Source organism: Gobio gobio (assembly GCF_949357685.1).
Source record: "Gobio gobio genome assembly, chromosome: 11".
Taxonomy (NCBI): Eukaryota; Metazoa; Chordata; class Actinopteri; order Cypriniformes; family Gobionidae; genus Gobio; species Gobio gobio.
The window spans coordinates 20,191,939-20,198,425 of NC_137104.1; positions in this window are offsets into that span (position 1 = coordinate 20,191,939).

Below are 6,487 nucleotides of genomic sequence, written 5' to 3' on the forward strand. Positions count from 1 at the left end.
TGCAGGTGCAGAGAGCAGTCAGCCTTAAATATTATACAAAATCATGCGCTATAAATGTGGGTCCATTTGGCATGCAATCATCTCTGTAACAAATCAACAGAAGAAGAAAAAAGAATAGCAAATTGTCTGAGAAAAAACAGCAATGATTCATGGGGCCTGTTTAGCAAACACGAAGCTCACTCCAGTGAGATTGCTTCATATTTCTCTGTGGAATCTCAAAAATGAATCTCAGTGGAGACCATGGGAATAATGTGTTTTTAATCTGCGCTAGTAATTGATGGTTTGGTTCACCTGCGACTGGGTTTGTGGCGCGTCTCTGTGGTTTTGAACCAGAGCAGGTAACGTACAGAATGGGTAATTAAAGCAGGTGTCAAGTGGGTGATGTATGTTCCATTAATCCGCCTCCTCATCTTTAGATCAGCCCATTTATCTTAAACAAGACAAGCGATATAACGCTTTCACGCAGCTGCAGGGAACTAATGCAAGGCTGCGTACAGAGAAGACTTGGGGAAAAATGGGAGTGCACTGACCAATTGAATTATTAAAGGATGTGTGTGTACTGTGAATGTACAGTTTGCTGCTCACTGCAGTCTAGATACAGAATAAGATACAAAAATGTTGTACAAAGGGTAAATCTTCTTAGAATAAGAGAAAAGCAACAAAGATTTAGTATGATGCAACATTATATCAACATTATGTTAACAAATCACAGTTGTCGCTGTGAAGACGTGCACTGTGTTGTTCTTGTAATGTTCTAACAGCGCAGATAAGCAGTCTGTTATCTGAATTGCTATGGTTACTGTCTGAAAATGGTGGCTGGGAAGAAGAATAATGAGGTGTCATGCATCTCCTGCAGCCTTGGCCTCTACTAACTAACACACACACACACACACACACACACACACACACACACACACACACACACACACACACACACACACACACTCACTTGAAAGAGATGCAGTTATATGCACACACAAATAAATACGCACGTTTCGCAATTATAGAAATCCACAAATATCTGAAATGTACTGGTGCTTTTAAACATCCTTTAACCTTGAACGTTGACCACTGAGTGCTATTATGAAGCACAGATTCAGTGAGTGATGTTCTCGTGTTCACTGCATGACAGATCCAATCTTACATGATCAATAAAAGCAGTTCAATAAAAAGCACTGCATAAAAATTATGACAGAATTTATGAATTCATGGCAGGATTGTGACTATAACAGACTTCTTCTTTTTTTCCCCATGCAAGAAAGAAAGTCATAATTTAAATTTGTGGGTGAACTGTCCCTTTAATCTACTTTTGCAGATCCCTTTAATTAGTTTTGGTTCTTTCTCTTCAGTAGGCGGTGAGATGAGCGGATGTTGTGATATATTCTTTGTGCTGATTTTAGACGGTCACACATTGCTCATTGTGTTCACCTGAATACACCTCATCTGCTATCCCAGCAAAATGGGTCAGGGTGATATATGATCGTACAGAGTAAAAGAACAGCGCCTACCTTTACTCTTTCTGTCTTTCTTCTCTTTTTTTATCTTTGTCATGCTGTTCTCATCTTTCAGCTTTAGTAACATTTGCTGGTAGTATATATAATATAAAATAATATTACAATTTATTTAATTTATAATATGTGACCCCTGTGACCCTAGGGAAATTATACATATACTGAATAAATAAGCTTTCCATTGATGTATGGTTTGTAAGGATCTGGCGAGACACATATACAGTATATAAATATCTGAAATCTAAATATTGAGGAAATCGCCTTTAAAGTTGTCCAAATGAAGTCCTTAGTAATGCATATTACTAATAATAATACATTTTGATATATTTATGGTAGGAAATGTACAATATATCTTCATGGAACATGATCTTTACTTAATATCCTAAAGATGTTTGGCATAAGCGATAGTTTTGACCCATACAATGTATTGTTGGCTACTTGGCTATTGCCACAAATATACCCGTGCGACTTATGACTTATAATAAAATAACTATTTAAATATGAAATACATTTCTGTCATTCAAAAATCTGCTATGAGTCTGATGCTTTCTCTTTGTTTCTTTGAATTTAATATAATATAATTGTCACAATTACATTTAGTTTAGTTTGTCTTTTATATTTCCTTTTCAAAGACTTTTACCCCCGGTTTCACAGACAATGCTTAAGCTAATCCTAGACTAAAATGCATGTTTGAGCTATTTTATCTGAAAGAATCTTGCACTGACAAATCTTAAAATATGTCAGTGGCATTGTTTTGTCTCAAGATGCACACCAGTAATGTTTTTTTTCTTGGGCACGTTTATAAAAGTTACTTAAATGTCCTAATTCAACTAAGGCCTAATCCTGGCTTAGTCTAAGCCCTGTCTGTGAAACCGGGCCAGTGTTTGCTCATCATTGTTTCCTGTTTCCTTTGTTCTAGTTTTCCGCCAGTCATTAGTTGCCACAGGCTGCATACAAAATCGCATACTTCTCTACTATATAGGCGAAAAACAGAATGTGACAAAAGAAGTATGTCCGAATTTACAATAGCTACTCATAAAAGAGTTGGCAAAAAGTACCCAGATGACCTACTTCTGCTGGCGAGATTCTGAAGAGTGAATACCCGGACATTTTACTATCCCATGAGGCCAAGGGAGAGAATTTATGAATGGCAGTGAAGCGAGAAGCTGGTAGGTCACATGATAATGACAACATCGTGAATGTAGTAGCCTATGTCCAGATTACATTCACACTACACACATACATACTATATAAAACAAACTTTTTAGCGGTCATGAAGTAATTACTCAAGAGAGTATGCGATTTCGGACACAGCGTGGACATTTATTTAATGATCACACCTGTCTGTATTTGAGCTCAAAATTCCACTTAACTCGACAAATCTGGCATGGGTATTATGCTTCTAATACTGCACGGCTATGTTCTCCTCTTTGTTTCTCTGCGTATGTTTGCTGTCTGTCAGTGCAATCTCTGCAGTCAGGCTTGACTACACATCTGATACACTTGTTTACTTGGGTTTCTGTTTTTTGCTGCATTGACTGTCATTTTATTGACGGGCATGTATCTGACCAGCAGCAATGGGCCAGTCCACATATCCCACTGGGTTTACATCAAAACACTCACATCCAGATGTCAGATGCACACACAGCAGGTGCACACCTGGCCTCCTAGAACTTGTTGGTTTGTGTGTAATTGTATGTGTGTGTGTTGTTTGAATGACAAGATGTCGTATAGAAAAAGAGAAATACTGATGTAACTGCTGCACAAATATCAGTGTTAGTCAAGGACAGCATCACTATTACAGCTGTTAATGTTTAGGGATAATTTGGTTTATAACTCGTCCCACACCATTTGAGTTGCAGACATTAATTATACCTTTGAGGAATGTCATTCTTAGTACGGTTTTGCAGGTTGGAAGATAAAACGGGTGAAAGAATCCCACAGACTTACATTAAAGAAGGGACTTGAGCATTATAAAGACCAGAATCTTTGGGGGTGGACTATTTTGACATGTATTAGCAACCACCTAGCAAGCACATACTGTTGCAACACCTGCTTTTTGCATGGTTTATGCAATGTCATGCACAAATCTAATGTGTTTTGACATTTTGTCCAAATGAAGAATATAAACAGGACAATTTCAAAAGTGTTCAAATGAGTTTGCAACATATGGCTTGCAGCATGAATATGGCAGATAAATAGGACCCATGAAGAGTGGTGGAGTTTCCCACGCCAATTTTCTCTGCCTCTTGAGTTTTCCCTCATTTCTGTAAACACAGACCTGTGGTTTTCTCTGTAGACCCACTCGTGTCCTTCTAGGGCACCTCCAACACTGACTCAGCCTCTCTCTGTTTCTCCATGCCTCATCTCACTCCGGCTGTCACACACCACCACACCCTCTCGCTGATCGATTACTGGCTCTTTGTGGGGTCTCCTGGGCTCTCTCTCACTGCAGACCTCATGCAGAGGTGTTGGACTGACTGAACCTGACTGAACATGCTGATTGTCCTGTTGAAAAGACTAGCAGATGTTGTGGTTTGGATATTGGTTCTTCACTAGCACAAGAAAGAATTAATTCTTCTGTGTAAGCCAGAAACCAAAGACCTGTTTAAAATTCAGTGAGCATCCCCATACCCTTGTGACAAAGTGTTCTTATGCACTTGTAGTATACTACTACTTGCAGATAATATTATACCAAAGCGCCCCTATTTTGGTTTTTCGAATATTTCCTTTCGTGCAGTGTGTAATATAGCTGTTTGTGAATGTAAACGTTCTGCAAAGTTGTAAAGTCGAAAGTGCACAATAAATAAAGTTATTGTCTCCCAAAAGAAAGAATCAACTCTGAACCGCCTTAACGAGTCGTTTTTTCTTCTAATCTTACTGTGTGACAGTTCTATGTCACTAGAAATGATATAGGGGAGAGTAGGGCACAACCTAATGCAGGGTAAGTTGTAACACACATGGTTTAAAACTTTCCACACATGCCAGCATGACAAAATTTTGAGTATTTACTCATTGCCATATCAATACTATATACAGTCCTTCCAGAAAAATGCGGCTTTTTTTTGTGATTGTTGCGGCCAAAATCCTTGATTATGCGGCACGTTTTCTTAAAAAATGCGATGGAAAATGCAGGATATTTATGCAATTCTATGCGATAAAATTGCGGGAACTTGCAAGTGGTTTAATGAAAAAGAGAAAAAAAGCCCTACATCACAGAAAGGGCTTTTTATGCGATTATGCCCCCCCCCCCCCCCGCATAATCGCATTTTTCTGGAGGGACTGTATATAGAGAAGAAGAAGAAAATTGTCAATCAATGAATATTTATTTAACCATAGCAAAAGTACATTTCCTACTTAAGTTAGTTTTTCATCTCTGTTTTTTTTGTGTGTCTGTTTAAAATTAGACATCTGACATTATTGTAATCTTATATCTCTTATGTAACAGCTGAGATAGTTATTTAATGCTGATCTAACCATTAGAAGACACGAGACAGGTTTAATTCTTTGCATTTGTAAAAGCAGACGTGATTTTATGAATATTTATAGGCTACTTTTATATTTTGGAGCAACTAAACCCACTCCTACCCTACCCACTTCTAAACAATATAAAACCCAATTAAATGTATAGTCATAGGTATTTATTGCAAAAAATGACCAAAAACAGCATTTCAAGTCTTCTGAAGTCATACGATATCTTCATGTAAAGAACAGAGTTGATCTTAATGTTTTAATCGCTGAAATGATGATCCCACCGTTCCGTGAACACACTCTGTCATATCTCATTCAAATGATACACACGACTCTTGAGCATGACGCAATCGGTCAAAAGACACACAAGAGCCAAAGACATTTTACTGTCAAAGCTGACGTAATGACTATCACGTCTAACGTAACGTTTCTTGGGGCGGCAATTTTTTTTATTTTAATTTGTGCATGACCTTTAATGTGTACAAAAAGCGTTAGGTTGTGTAAATGGGTAAACTTGTCCATTTTGAATTAGATTAAACAAAAAAAATCGGTAACACTTTATTTTGATAGTCCACTTTAGACATTCTACTAACTATAAGTAACTTTGCAACTACATGTCAACTAGCAGTCATTAGAGTATTTGTAGACTGTCTGCTTAATATTTACTAAAACTTTATTTTGTTGGTCCCCAAACAGACATTCTACTGACTATAAGTAACTTGGCAACTACAATTCAACTTATTCTACTAACCCGAACCCTAACACCTAACCATAACCTACCAGTCCACTATCAGTCAACTAATAATCTAATGACAGTTAGTTGACATGTAGTTGCAAAGTTACTTATAGTTAGTAGAATGTTTAAATTGGACTATCGAAATAAAGTGTAACCAGAAAATCTATAGTACTGAAAGAAATAAAGCAAAAATGACATTTAACCAAATTTAAGGTTATTTTGGCTAGAAGTGGGTTACTCATAGCCGGATTATATCGGGTCTATAGTTAACCGAGACGGTGAAATGACGACTATTGTATGCTGGGTTCTGAGATTGTCTTCATCAGGAATGGCCTACTTATGATGGTGCCTTCAAATTTGGCCTTTTACTATTTTGTTTCTGCCTAACTTTCGGAAAAGGTCTTCAAATCAGGAGTATGACTTAAAACCTTAGGGAATCTTTAGGTTTTGGCGTTCAAGAAAAACTCACCATAACTAAATCAACATCTCACAATGTTTCACAAACCTTGACAGAAGCAGCAGGCTTTTATGCTGCTTAGCCACTAAGCCAACTCTTCCTTTGTCTACTAGATACTTCCTCTTTTTTTTCAGCTTAGACGTACTGCTGGATGCATCACCCACGTGTCATCTCACTTTATTGAATTCTCTCAGCTCTCGCTGGCAGCGGCTTGACGCCAATTCCTTACCCTACAATGCACAGCCATAGCAACAGGATGTATCTCAGGGGATTGTGGGAAGTCGGATAGTAGAGGGCGAGATTAGAAGAATG